We start from the raw sequence: 15095 nt of genomic DNA on the forward strand, positions 1-15095 counted from the left end.
TGATGATGATGATGATGATGATGATGATGATGATGATGATGATGATGATGAATTTAAGTTTTTGTTTGTAGGGCCATGCCTGGCAGTGCTCAGGGCTTAATACTGGCTCCACGCTCAGGGATCACTTCTAGGGGCGATAGGGGACCATACGAGATGCCAGGGATCAAACCCAGGTCAGTTGCCTGCAAGGCAAACTCCCTGCCTGCTGTATAGCTTCATTTCAAATAGCTTCATTTTAAGATTTTGTTCCCTGACTCTGTGCTTGTGCCTTCAGCACTATCATAATGATTTTCTGCTCCTCAATAAGAAAAGCTTGCTTGATCCTGTCTCGGACATGTTTAGCACACATGGAACCACCATAGGCCCTGCTGACATGTTTTTTTTTTTTTTTCCCCAAAAGTCTCTTAAGGACTTTGAGTGTCCTGGTCTGGACTCAAGTCAGCCGAGGCACACACCACATGCAGATTTGGGTGCCTTCCCTAACTTTTGGGTCTGAAGGCAATCAGTTCTACTTCCAGTTGTTCCAAACAGAGTAGCTTTGTTGGAGTTGTATTGTAGGGGAGCACATGACAGTATGCTAAATGCTGGACCATTCTGAATGCCTCTAGACACTGTCCTAGAGAAGATCCATCTTTCATTTTTAATTTGGTATTACTTTGGGGGCTGAACTGAGCACAGAGTGGGGCTATTCTGAGTTCATGTTCAGGATCTCTCAGCACTGCAGTACCTAGCATGGAACCCAGACCTCTCCCATGGAAAGCATGTACTCAGTCTGTTGAGCTGTCTGTCTGACCTCTGCCCCTAGCCTTTCATTTAACTTTTTAAATCTGAAAATTAACATATCCATTTTTTTTGTGCCATGTCTTTTGTCCTGTAGTGTGGGAGTGGTAGAGACAGTTAACAAAGTCTATAAAGTAGTCTTTGCATTGAAACTATTTATTGAGTACTACTCGACTAAAATAAAATAGCATTATTTTAGGTATTTGGACAAAAAAAAGAAAGCATGCCTTCTTGAAGCTTACAAGAAATATATCTTATATTCTTTGTGTATTCTTTATGTATATGTGTCAGTAGTGTTTATAGTCTTTGTCAGCATGGATTTATGATCTTTAAAACTTCAGGTAAGTTTTTTTTTCAGCTTTTTGGGTCACACCAGGTGATGGTCAGGGGCCACTCCTTACTCTGCACTCAGGAATTACTCCTGGAAGTGCTTAGGGAACCACATGGGATGCTGGGGATTGAACCCAGGTTGGCTGCTTGCAAGGCAAACGCCCTGCCTTCCTGCTGTACTATCACTCCGGCCCCAGCGTCAGGTTATGTTTAAAGACTTCTTAACACTGTACCTGAAATGATAGGTCATTTCCTGTAGGATAACATTGCTTTGTCCTTTCTGCCTTACCACAGGAAGCTTAGATTTATTGGATTACTCCCATCACAGTGCTCCCATTCCTCTGTGTTTATTTATAAACTCTTTCTTCATGCTCTGCTTCCCCAACTGGTCAACCACCATTATCTCCTAATCAGACTCTGTTAATTTGTAAATATTGCTTTTCTCATCTCCTTAAGTTATTTGAATAGTTAATTCAGAGCATTGTCCGTTTTGTATAGACGCAGGAAAACAGTTAATGCTATGCTTTTGTAACTTGGGAATTAATGGACTTCAAATGATATTCACCCCTGGGCGTCTGTACTTTCTGCTTACACCTCAGTTGCCCTTACTTGCTAGCAACCCAAAAGCAGGGTCCCAACAAGGGACTGGATGGATCCAAGGCAAGCTATGAGCTACCCTGGCATTGAAATGGGCCAGGCCAAAGCGCCATAATACTTAACTATAAATTAAGAGCATGGTCATGGACAAATTCTGTCGTGATCCAAAAAGTAACAGCTGGATTAGGACCCTGCTGGTGTTAGGAAAGATTAATCTGGCCTGAGCACTGTAGTCTGAGATCTATAGCAAGGTGTCCCCAGGAGAGCCATCTGTAAAAAACTAAGGCATGCCGAGGGGCGCGTGCACTCGCGGGCTCTCCGAGCGGCTCTGTCTCACCGCCCACGTTCAGTGACCTGGAACCGCTGTGTGTGCTGTCGGTCAAGGAAGAAGGCCAAACTGGTTGCTCGATCAGTTTATTTCATTCTCTCTCTCTGCTTCTCTCCTGGCTCTGGATTTGTGGATCTGGCCCCCCAACCCACTTTTACAGCCTAGTTAAATCTCCCCAGCATGAGGGGGTTTGGGTGTACACATAGGTGTGGTCACCATCAATAGGGTTGAGGTTCCTTTCCCTTAGGGGATGCTTCTCCTAGGACTTAATTCTCTTTCAGCAGGAGGATCCACTCAAGGGTGGAGTCCCATGAGTGTGTTTATCCTCTCCTCAGTCAGCAAACGTATAAGAATTCATAATATTAGTTATTTTGTATGGACACAATAAAAAATGCATTAAAGCTTATAGAATTGCTCTCCAGGGGCCATCGCGATCTCAGACTACATTGCTCAGGCCAGATCAGTCTTTCCTATCCCTAGCAGGGTCCTAGTCTCATCATTGCTTTTGGATCATGACGGCATTTGTCTATGATCAAGCTCTTAACTTATAGTTAAGAATTAGGCACTTTGGCCAAGCCCATCTCGATTCCAGGGTAGCACACAACTCACTGCTTGCCCTGGATCCGTCCCATCCCTCGTCGGGACCCTGCTTTTAAGGTGCTAGGAACTGAGGGCAACTGAGGCTTAAGTGGAGAAAGCAGATGCCCAGGAGGGAATAATATTCGAGGCCAATTAAATCCCAAGTTACAAAAGCATAATATTGTCTTCTTGTGTCTATACAAAAAGACATAGCTTTGAATAAATATGCAAAGGACTCAAGGAGAAGAGAAAAACAATATATACAAGTCAACAGAACATTAAGAAAGAAGCTACAAATAAACACAGAGGAATGGGAGCACTGTGGTTGGAGTAACCCAATAAACCTAAACTACCAGAGGCTATGTTATCCTACAGCCATCCTATAAGCTTAATCTCTTGCTGTGTCCATGCAAAATAACTAATATTAAGAAATAGAATTAAGATGTTAATTAAGTTATTGGACTAAGGAAAGGTGAAAAACCCCTGAAGTGTCATTTTTGCCCTTGAGCCTGATGAGAGATCGGGAAGGGCTTTGATGTATTGATTGTGCTACCCCGCAATGCTGGGGAGTTTGTGAGAGCCTAGAAGAGAGACCTGTGTGGCGAGTGAGAGCGTGGAGAGATGAGTGGGCAAGAGAGAAGGAGGGACGGTGTGAGACTAGAATGGGAGCTTAGTGAGATTGGTACAGGCGCATGGGAGAATGGAATAAATGGCAACAAATCACCAACCAGCCTGGCGGGCTCATTTTCTCCTTTGTCTGCCCATGGCATCAGCTGTCCTGCTCGGGGAGCAGCATGAGACCACCAAATGCAGGTAGTGAGAGGGAGAGCTGTGGAATTTCCCTAGTCACATGGTGATTACACGATTTCCCTCACTTATTTGCCAATATTTTTCACGATCTCGAATCACGAAATCCCGTTAATCACCGATTTCTCGGGCGGGCTCAGTAACATCTCATTTAGTCCTTTCCCTGAGATCTTAGAAGTCCATCTCGACTCAGCCCTCCTAAGGATGTTGCACTGGGGGCTCTTCAGGGTCAGGGGAATGAGATCCAGCTTGTTACTGGATTTTTGCATATGAATACACCATGGGAAGCTTGCAAGGCTGTCCCATGTGGGCAGGAAACTCTCAGAAGATTGCCAGTTTCTCCCAGAGGGAGATGAAGGCTAAAGATATCTTCTGAGAGCTTGCTTTTAAGTCTCTCTCTGGATGTTGGCCATTGATGGGATTCCACACACCTGGGTTCCTCTGCCGGTACCTTCATGCATGAGGCCTGTTCGAATGTGTGGAGAGGGGCCTCGAGCATGGCTGTAGCTAGGTTCCAGTGGTCTTTGACCATGAGGAGCTCTGCTTGGGGTGGGGAGGGAAGCTGGAGCCTATCCCCTACGAGGGGAAGATAGCCAGGCGTGCGGGCAAGAGACTCTTTGCCAATATTTTTAAGTTTTTAAAAAATGTTTAGACATGTTTACAGTACTCTTAGTGTATTTTATTTTAGATTCTAAGTGGAATGGCTGGGACATCATATTGGTAAGTGTATATTTTTAATATACAATCATTGCAACCATATACTCTTGGTGCTAATAAATGTTTACAGTTATTAACAATAAAATAGGACACATCTACCTATCTAAATTTTTTTTATCCTATAGTAAGAAATGAAAGACTGGAGCGATGGCACAGTGAGTAGGGTATTTGCCTTGCATGCGGCCAACCTGGGTTCGATTCCTAAGTCCCTCCTAGAGAACCCGGCAAGCTGCCAAGTGTATCCTGCCCACACCGCAGATCCTGACAAGCTACCAGTGGCATATTCAATATGCCAAAAACATATCGTAACGAGTCTCACAATGGAGATGTTACTGGTGCCTGCTCAAGCAAATCGATGAACAACAGGACAACAGTGCTACAGTGCTGTAGTAAGAAGTGACAGATGGGAGACTGGAGATAAAAGGATGGGATCAGGAGACTTGGGTACATTAGTGGCATAGAGGTCAGATATAGGGGGTGTGTGTGTGTGTGTGTGTGTGTGTGTGTGTGTGTGTGTGTGTGTGTGAGAGAGAGAGAGAGAGAGAGAGAGTAAGTGAGTGAGAGAGAGAGAGATATCCCAGTATTGTTTGTGTGTGTGCATGTGTGGTATATATCATAGAAAACAATACTGCAAGCATGAGAGGATCCAAATGATAACCAATCTTAAAAATGTGCCTATCGAGGAAACAGACTGAGGGAGGGAGGGAACTAGTAGTCACTGGTGGAGGGAAGAAGGCACTGGTAAAGGGAATGGTGTTGGAACACTGTATGCCGAAAACTCAAGGATGAATAACTCTGTAAATCACATTGCCTAAATAAAAGCTTAAAAAAAAAAACAGAATTCATCATGCTCACATCCTCTTCAGCTGGGGAGATCACAGGACGGCAAGGTATACCTCCTGGCTCGGGAGAAAATAATGCATTGCTTTCAAAAAAGAGCATTGCATATATAGTGGCTACCAGCATTCTGAAGCTTTGTGTAATCAGCAGGCATTGAGTTGGCCCAGATAATATCTTCTTAGCATGAGATTCCTTTTATAGAAAAAAAGTATTTTGCATCTCACAAACCAGCTTAGAACTAAACATTTGGTTTGTATCCAGTTTGTAAATTGGAAGTTGCCTGTGCACCTGTATACATCTACAGAGAATATGCATTTGGGTGCTTTTCTGCATATCATGACATATAGTCAGATGAAAGCAGCCAGAGAAAGACAGAAGCTATGTTTGTAACTCCACTGTTGGCATATCTGTTCTTTTTAAAGCTTGGTTGCTGGACTCCATCTTTCAGAAAGAATGAGGGCATAGACATTGTTTAAGAGGGTCCGCTTCCAAATCCAAATATTTCTTCATATTCCTTGCTGGTTGTAGAGTCTACCTGGGAAATCGTTAAATTATTTAGGAGTGCCAGGGTTTGAACCTAGCACATCACACACAAAAGGCACAGGCTTGACCACATCCGTGTTTACTTTTTGTGATGCTTGCAAGCTGCACATTTGGTACTCACACATTTGTTTGTGGCGCTTCTGTGCTCTTGGTTTCTGTGCTTGCACCCACATGTCTGTAATGCCCCAAGGACTGAACATTTTGTTGAGGATCCAGGGAGTCCAATGGCAAGGTTGCCAGAATCAGAAGCGTGCTCCATGAAGTGTGGTGGTGCCTGGCCTAAAACTCTATGACCTGATATTGGCAAGTTCAAAGGCTCTACCTCTGAGACAGATCCCTTTGAACTCTTTGAACTTTCATTTTCCCTTTGAACTTTCGTTTTCTTATTCTAATACTTGGATAATAGCTTTTAAATAATAGGAGAGAAGGATGTGTGGGTTAAATGAGATGATATATGTGAACAGCACCAAACTCTTCAGAATGTTTCAAAGTAGACAGCGATTGTGCTTTACGGGAAGAAACAAACACACACCACACATGTGTCACTTTTATAAGTGAGCTAAAGATAAATGGATGTTGGAGAGTGCAGGGGGGATTGTCGTCAGTGTGTATGACAGGGGCAGGGGATAAAGAAGCCTTGCTGGAGGAACTGGCATTTGAGCAGCATGGATTTACACATAAGGAAATGGATAAGGTTACTCTAAATAGAAGATCATGAGTGATGTGAGCTGACGTGTAGCTGGTAGAGAGTACTATAAATAGATTATCCACTCAGAGACACAAATCCTGGAGGTTGAGGAGGGTGTTACAAACGTGCTACTACCTTTGTCTGCTTAGCACATGCTGTGGGATTTTAGAAATAACTTTCGCTCTGAGATCCCAGTCATTTTACCCAAAAACCTAAGCCTAAGAGGCCTGATATTTTCATTTTTTTTAATCTGCCTAACTTCTAATTCAACTGTAAAGGAAAAACTTCCATTTGTCAGGTATACTTCTCTTTTCACAATAAATGCTGTCATTTCATGCACACAAGTGTTTTTAAAGTGAAATGTCTTCTGAAATATTCATGAAGATCATAGATATTCAACAACAAGTTCCTTAAAGGTCACTGGAGTTTGGAAAGCATAGACTAATAAGTGTATATGGTAAATTCAGGAGTTAATTCCAGGTCATATCTGTTTTTAGATGCACAGAGCAATTTTTCCTCTTTTCACTTCAGTGTACATCACAATGCCCACTTCTCTTTCCGATGCTCACCCCACTGCCTTCCAGTCACACCAAATGAGTTAAAGCCCTTGAGACTCACCCAACTTGTTCATGCGTCTGGGCCTTGACACAGATTGCTTGTGGCCTGAATGCCACTCTGCCTCCCCCACTGTTGGCTTAAGGCACCTACTCTGCCTTTTTGGTCAGCTCAAAAGCAAAGAGTCCTACACAAACAATAGTTCTTTGTGTTCTCTCATTGCTCAGTATTTTTTTTAGCATTTATGATGTCCATTATTTTATTTTATTTATTTTTTATTATTATTTTATTGAATCATCATGTGGAAAGTTACAAAGTTCTCAGACTTATGTCTCAGTTATACAATGCTCAAACACCCGTCCCTTCACCAGTGCCCATATTCCACCACCAAAAACCCCAGTATACCTCCCACCCCCCGCCCCCCACCCCCGCCTGCGTAACTGATAAATTTCACTTTATTTTCTCTTTACCTTGATTACATTCCATATTTCAACACAAAACTCACTATTGTTGTTGGAGTTCCCCTCCCCAAATAAAACAGTCCTACCGACAAGGAAGCATTTGATAATCAGTTTTCCATTGCTGAGAATGAAGAGATATGAAGTCGCGCTGCCATGGTAGTGGCCATGGGGTTTAGGATTTCTGTATTTTAGTATTTTAATAGCTAAATCCAGGGAGATTTATATTAGAAATTGCATAATTTCCCTTCCTGGGGCAGTATGGGGCAATGGCTTAGTTCACAGTCTAGAGACATGGCTGAAAGCAGTTCCTGGGACCAAAAGTAGTCTAGCTGGCCTCCGGATCATGGTCAATCAGCAGCAAAGTGGCTGCACCAAAGGGTGGCTGCCCGGGCTGAGTCTCGGTGGAGTGCGAGCTGGTATTGGCCCTGGCCCGAGACTGCCCAAGCGTCCCACTGTTCCAAGTACATAACACTCTCTCTTTTTTTTCTCCTTCCCACGCCACCAAGTTCATTGCTCAGTTTAAACTCCCATCACACAGGGCTGTGATTGGGTAGCTACCATCTTCCTGTTGTTCCATTTCAAAAAAAGAAAAAAAATACAGAAAAAATGTCCCCTTCCTTAATTTTCCTATACCCAAAGGAATGATTAAGTTCAATTATACATACTAGGGAGACACCAAACTAAGAGGAAGTGACAGGGAGGAAGGAACATTAACATAGTTTTTTCAGGCTACTGTGAGCAACATGAAACAATTCCTAATAGTTCACAGCCTTGGGTGTTCATTAGATGTGCTTAGAATATTGTATCCATGATGTTAGTATCTTAATTTTGGAGAATGATGATATTCAGTGTTGCCTAAGCACAAGTTCCCAAGTAATTCTAACATATAGACAAAGTCGAAACACGTCATGTGAATCTATAGGTGCAGATTGTTATTGAAGCACTAGTGTTGCTGAGAATGAGATCAAATGAGAGGAAAGACCATGTGTATATCCACATGTGTGAGCCCACATAAAATAAGTCAAGGGAGTGAATTAGTGGTAGGCAGGTTACAGAGGTGCTTTTGACGTTACTAATTGAAGTAAAAATCTGAAGTCACTGTCACCATCACTATTATCCCATTATTCATTGATTTGCTCGAACAGATGCCAGTAATGTCTCCATTCATCCCAACCCTGAGATTTTAGCAGCCTCTCCTTACTTGTCCTTCCCAATGGTGCCATGTTGGAGGCTCTTTCAGGGTCAGGAGAATGAGACCTGTTATCATTCTAAATCTACAGTATAAATCTAAAGTAAGCAAAATAACTGCTTATTAAGTAGGTTTATGAAGAGGCCACCCGATAAAGTCATTTTCAAGTGAAGTTCTTCTAGAAGTGAGTTTTCAAAGTTGCTTAGTTTTTGCATGAAAATGGATTCATTTTCAAACTTCTAATTTCAGGCAAAATAAACACACAAGTGGATTATCTAGATAATTAAAGCCCAAACTATTTTGGGCTCTATAATTAGCTCTACTAGTTCAGGTGATAGGGAGTCTTTATTTTGAATTATTTCACTAATTGAGGACAAAGCACAGTATTTTTGTCCTTTTTATCTGTATAATGTGCAAATATCACTACAAGTTTAGTATCTTCATTTTCTGAGAAAAACATGGACAATACAATGTCACAATGAAGGCTCTAGTTTGTAATTAATTCACAAAAATGTTGAATGATCTTCAGTTTTTCTAAAATATGTGAAGTGAATTTATAGAATTAATTCCTTAAATATTGCTTTCCAACAAAATACTAGCTGCCTAATCTTATATTTTAATCCTAAATTCAACTAAATAATTTGAATCTCATCCAAAATTATCTAGATTTCTCAGAACAAGGAATTCTCTACTATTTCACTGTAGTCTGAAATCTCTTGGCACCAAGAGTAGATCTAAACAGAATCAAAGCTTGAAAACTGAAATGGCCCGATCAGACAGAATTATTTTTATTTCTATTGTGGTGTCAATGTGGAATGTCTGAGAACATTTTTTTCTTTATTTAAACTTTTCACATACTAGGAAAAGTTCCATAGAGCAAAGGTCCTCATTTCAAAGGGCATTAGTGTGAAAAAGAGTATTTCCTTTCTTTACTCTATATTTCAATAAAAGGGCAAAAAGCCATGAGAACTTGCTCTCATATATATTCACTTTCCTTAGAATGCATCATAGAGCAGACCCATCACAGGCCCTGCCTGTGCTGAAAACACTAGGAGATCCTTGTTATTACACAATTTTAAGACATCTTGTTGATATCTAGAGATGTAAAAAAATGTATTTCTGGAAATAATTCATTTCCTAGCACAAAGTGCTAAATTTCTACTTTTACTGGTGATAGATTAATAAAAATCTAGTAAATATTTTAATAACAAGACTCCAGATGTCTATTCTAAATTCAGCATAGAAATATGGAATGGTGTAGTTTGCTTGATTTTACAGTCATCTTTCAAATAAACCATTTTTATCCCCATTTACTAAAGAATAATGGCTTACCAAGAATTGTTCAGCTCTTTATACACATTATTTTCAGCTTACTGATGTCACGAGTCATATATGTATATGCAAATATACACACACACAAATTAGCTATTTTTATCCCCAGATACATGTACATACACTCTTTATTCTTAGTGACCGCCACCAGCCATGCTTGGGGCCACACAATGGCTACTTCTAGTTATTCTCAACCCGTGGTGTGGACGTGACAGTTCAGAACTCCCTTTCTGCAGCACCGTGTGCTAAGCTCATACACTATCATATGACATAGAGGTCATTGGGACCATACCCAACCATACTTGGGGGCCAAGAGCCACACCCGACTGGTGCTAGGGCATGTGTCAGGCAATGCTGGGGAGAAAATTCAGTACACCATACATCCTAGAGATGTAATCCACTACTTGAATTATATTACTGATACCTTATGAGTTACATTAATAAATTCTCCTTTCAAATCTTTGTAATGCCTCTGCTTTTCACATCTTGGCTAATATGGGTCTGCTTATTGGTTTATGTAATCTTCCGTCTGGTTTATGGGAAACTTTCTAAGTAAGCCCCTCCACCCCCTTCCATCCTTCAGGAAAAAGATGACCTAATCTTGCCAAAGAGCTCAGTTGGGACCCAGGATGAATGGGTATAGGAAACTGAAACCAAGAAAAGACCTTTCACTTTCCTTTAATAATATTCCCCCCAGTTATTTAATATCAAAGTTGATAAAGACTCCAGGGTTCTCTGGACTAGTCATTATTTTGTTGGTGCACATTGTCTCTTCCAAATAAAAACCTCCTGTTAGTCTTTTCCAGTCTATAATCAAGAATAATTCAAAAATAATAATTCCCAATGAGTCCTTAGCAGTTTCCACATTTGTAGTGGGTGATGGGTTAGAGACTGTGATAAAAGCAAATTTACTGAGTAAACTATGTGATGGATACTTTCCTAAGAACTTTATATGCATTAACCCTTTAATCCTCATAGGGACCTTATGTTGAAAAGGGAGGTTAAGTAAATAGCTTCCAACATTTGACATCTTTATTATTACACCATGCTATTCTAAAAGTAAAATTGCTGTAGCTATTGGGAATACGATTATTTCTTGAAGGCTTTATTATTTATGGCAGAGCTATGTGTGTGAAACTGAATTCCCCAAGGATACTGTAAGCCATCTCTGGGATTATCTGACATCAAAAGCATTCAAACCCCATAGGAACATTAAAGTTTGGGGAATTGAAAACAAATTAGAATCTGTGTAACAAAAGAAAGATTTTTCTTTACTAGAAGTAGATAGACTAATAAGGGATTCCAATACAAAGTTTAATTTCCATTTTCCTATAGGTCAAGAAAACAAGTTTTAGAACTAAATAATAGCTCAGGATCAGAGAGCAAACATTAGGTTGAATTGCAGTGCCTTTTTTAAAATTTTATTTCAAGAAATGGTAGCTTCTCTAGAAAAAAATCTTGTTAACTTAAAAAAATGCATTTTTTGAGCATAAAAATTCAGTTTGATATATATTTCGCTCAAATCCGGGAAAGCTGTACTTATTCAACCATAAAATCATAAAGCAGAGTTCAACTGAAAATGTGGTCTCATGATAAATAATTAGATTGTAAAGAAGAGAAAATATAATCTGACAGCAGGCATTTTAAAGCCTTTTTTGCCTTATAGAGCTTTACAGTAAAGTTTTGGAAAAATATAAAATATTTGAAGGTGTATCTGGAGTGCTTTTAAATTGTGGTTGTTAACTAAGGTAATGAACACTATTATTCAAAACAATGGAAGCGGTGTACTGCAAACATAGTAGAAACGCTCTGATTTAAAAGCAATCTTTCTGTTTTTCTTGTTTTGTTTTGAAGTTTTAGGGCCACACCTGGCTGCACTCAAGGCTTACTCCTGGCTCTATGTCAGGGGATCACTTCTGGCAGGGTTTGGGGGACCATATGTAGTTCCTCAGTTGGAATCTAGGTTGGCTGTGTGCAAAGAAAAATGCCTTCCTCACTGATTCTGTGTGTGTGTGTGTGTGTGTGTGTGTGTGTCTTTGACTTTAGTTTTGTTTTCAGACTTATTTTGGTGAGTAATATCAATTTTGGTAATTGAGTTGAAAATTTGAGTATCTATTACATTTTGACTAACACACAGTTCCTGGAAAATTAGATGCTTGTGATTTGGTAGATGTTAAAGTTATAATAACAAATTGCTGTTGTTAGGTATTTTGTTTTCATTCTTATTTTTGTATCCTGCCCTCTGGAATTTCTAGTCTTCTTTCTTTTGTTTTAATCTATTATTATCTTAATTGGAAAGTTGCTTTGGAAATATCAAATCTAGGTAAGTTCAAATGGTGAAGATCTACAATCAAAAGTTTCTAGTAGTCAAGGAATTGAGGAATTATGCTTTGGAATGTGAAATTTAATATTCTTCATCTTTATGTGATTAAGATCTAGCATTGTTCTCTGCTTTTTCTTAGAAAAATATAGTATTTTTCCATATTTTCTCATACAAGATCATACATTTTTGATATCATTAATAATACTAAATATATTTTAACAAATTGCTTAATTTTATAATTTATTTTAAGAAATAATAACCCTGTAATGACAGTTTTGCTGTATCAATTTTATTCTTGTATATAATTTTATTTTTTTTTTCACTGCTTAGTGAAATAATTTTTTTTTCTTTTTAGGTCACACCCAGCGATGCTCAGGGGTTACTCCTGGCTTTGCACTCCGGAATTACTCCTGGTGATGCTCAGGGTACCATATGGGATGCTGGGAACCAACCCCGGGTTGACCTCGTGCAAGTCAAACGCCCTACCCTCTGTGCTATCACTCCAACCCTTGAAAAAAGTATTAAAATGTAAAGAATCTTATTTTTATGTTGCCCAAATCAACTACAGTATTTATGTGATTTAAAAAATTAACTGTCCTAGTATAGCAACTGAGCCCTTGGTTTTCATTTTGCATTGTTTTGTTTTGGGGCCACATGAACTGTGCTCAGGGATCACTTGTTCTTGTGTTTCCTGTTCTGCTCAGGGATCACTCCAGACAGTGCTCTGGAGACCGTGTCTAGTGTTGCAGATTGATCAAATTAGGGTCAACTAAATGCAAGGTAAGTGCCTTAACCTCTGTTCTATCTCTCTAGTCCCAAACAACGGAGCTTATAAACTAAAATGAAACCAATGATAATTTTAATTTCTTTCTTCTCTTTCTCCTTTTTTAAAAAAAATTCTGGAAACAAAGAACTGACTTTATTTAGTACTCAAGTCATACTTCTCTTTTTGTTTTCTTTATACAATAGTGGTGAATGAAATCTGTTTTTTTTTATTTAGGAAAAATTTTAGAGTGTACTTGGGTGGTTGGATTTCTGGCAAAGTATTATATTTTACCATTTTCTTTCATACTTATTAAAGTATAGCAAAATGCAAATTAGGTAATATTTTCTGTATTTCAGGAGTAAATCATTTACAAATTTAGTCCCTTAATTATAAGTAGTAAAAACTACTTCCTTATAGCACACCCCACTGCTGATTGCAACACCATGCTTGAGAGCCTCTGCTCTCACAAATTATAAAACTTTGCCAGAATTTTTGTTTCTGTTTTAAATTTGCATTCCAGAAAACAGTTTGCTTGGAATTATTTTTTAAAGTAAGGATGATTATTTTAATTCTGTTCTCTTTAATATCTTCGTGCTTTTTACTTTCAAAGATTGGTATTTCTTTTTTAAGTCTATCTCAGAATTAAAAAAACAAGCGCAAAACCACGCACAACTCAGTATATTGAGAACTCTGTGTGACCTGGTATTTTGTTATGGATGTTTTTTCTTGATAATTGTTGGGTAACCGACCGATTCCAGTTTGTCTAGACTTCTCTGCCTTTAGAACTGAAGTTACATATCCTGGGAAATCTCTCAGTTCTGGGCAGAGGGGATAGTTCATCAAGTAGGCTGACATGAATTGAGAAAGTAGTTGGCTAGGATTTCAGTTGGGCACATAATTTGGTAATCATTATATTTAAATATTCTGAAATCTTGGACTTCAACTTAAAGATCACAGCTAAAAATAGGCTGAGCGATCTCTCTGTTGCTCAAATGGCCCATTCTGTAAATTGCTTCTTGTGAGCTATCAAAACACACATTTTAAGCATGTCATGGCTTTGCCTAACAAGCCTTCCCATTTATTTAAGGCCAAATCCAAAAACTCTTGAAGGTGTCTTAAGCATGTCATTTGGCTTTGCTTGACTTAGTCCAGTGGTTCTGACTTTATTCTAGTAAGAATGGCCTAGAAAATGTCAAAAATGCACATTCTGGTTTGGGATGTGTCTCAAATGAGATGAGCACTGACTCTGCATATATAAGGCTCTGAGTCTGATCCTTCACACCACTGCCCTTGAATACTATAGGGTATTTCCACAGTAGCAGAAAAAGTAACTATATTTATTTGCACCTGATTCAAAGAGAATAAATATGTACAGTAGTTAAAAGCCCGCAGAAAGAACAAACTCATGCAATTTGCAACAACATGTTTGGAACTAGAGGACATCTTGTTGAGTGAACTCAGTCAGAAGGAAGGGGATACTCACAGAATGATCTCTCTCATATGTGAGACTTAAAGATACATAGCAGAGTTACAAATGTCCAAAGGCATCCCCATGGGAGTAATTATCCACCCAACTGACTTGGGGAAATGTTGAGAATGAGGGGCACTGGGGTTCTTGGGAAAGGGATGTGGGTATACTGGTGATGTATGTGGTGTTGGAATTATGTACATGGGAAACTGTTACTATGTAAACCATGGACTCTCAATAGATCACATTGGAGAGAAATCTAGTTTCTATTTTCAATTTTTTAATTAGCTTTCAATATTCACCTCTTATACTTTATTCTCTGACTTATTACCATTTTAATATTGCAGAGGTTCACAAATATGCTGCATCTCCCATCCTGAAGCCTTCTCAGTTTTGTTGGCCAAGTTGATTTCCTTTAAGCCTCCCTTTCCCAGGGGAGCTTCTGTTGCAGCCTTGTTAGTACCAAAGTCTCTTTCATTGTTCTCCGTCAAAACCCTGCCTGCTCCAGCCAAGTATATGGACACGGTATCACAATTGCCATTTCCTGATGTATGTCTCCCTTTCCACCAAGTTCACTGCCCACAGACACCTCTCATTTATCTTATTTATGTTTGCATCCCTCAGACTCTATTTTATTGCTGAGCACATGTTAAAAGTTCACGATTATTTATTGAACGATTAAATTACTTTACCAACAGATTGTTGTAACACAAAGCGATAACTGGGCCCAAACAGAGACTTAGACACATCTAGATATCTAGAACTGGGGTAATCACTTTCTACATATAGATA

General features: G+C 39.3%; 1 pseudogene; it reads right to left on the bottom strand.

The window, feature by feature from the left end:
- Positions 1 to 235: 235 nt before the first annotated feature.
- LOC129404377 (60S ribosomal protein L34-like) lies at positions 236 to 593 on the bottom strand (annotated as a pseudogene).
- Between the last annotated feature and the right edge of the window lie 14502 nt (positions 594 to 15095).

The sequence above is a fragment of the Sorex araneus genome, chromosome 4 (genome assembly GCF_027595985.1).
Source record: "Sorex araneus isolate mSorAra2 chromosome 4, mSorAra2.pri, whole genome shotgun sequence".
Lineage (NCBI taxonomy): Eukaryota > Metazoa > Chordata > Mammalia > Eulipotyphla > Soricidae > Sorex > Sorex araneus.